This window comes from Penaeus monodon, chromosome 29, assembly GCF_015228065.2.
Source record: "Penaeus monodon isolate SGIC_2016 chromosome 29, NSTDA_Pmon_1, whole genome shotgun sequence".
Taxonomy (NCBI): Eukaryota; Metazoa; Arthropoda; class Malacostraca; order Decapoda; family Penaeidae; genus Penaeus; species Penaeus monodon.
This window is the reverse complement of record NC_051414.1, coordinates 31,647,070-31,647,459: the sequence shown is the minus strand read 5'-3', so window position 1 is coordinate 31,647,459 and position 390 is coordinate 31,647,070.

The following is a 390-nucleotide window of genomic DNA, read 5'->3' as shown; positions in this document are numbered from 1 at the left end:
TATGATAACTTAACCTGTAAGAAGGTCTGGAATGTGGCCAATTCAAGGATAGAAGCCTGTCATAGTGGTCGCGCTCAGTTCATCATGAGGGGGTATATAAGTTCAGACCCTTGCAATGTGCAAGATTGTCCTTCCGTGTAGGACCGATCTCTCTCGCGTCAAACTTAATATGAATCTGAAGTTTGTGAAATTTTTAAGAAATTTGGCGAGGGATTGCGTGCAGTTTATTTTCTTAATCGATTGATTGCATGTGATTTGGTTAGTCTGGTTATTTCCAGAAGAGGATGCTGTTGAAGAATGATGTGACTATGTTAAATAGTATGCTATCTGTATTAAAGACTAAGAATTAAGGCTTGTTGGAAATTTTTGGGTCGACATTAATTTGAAAGT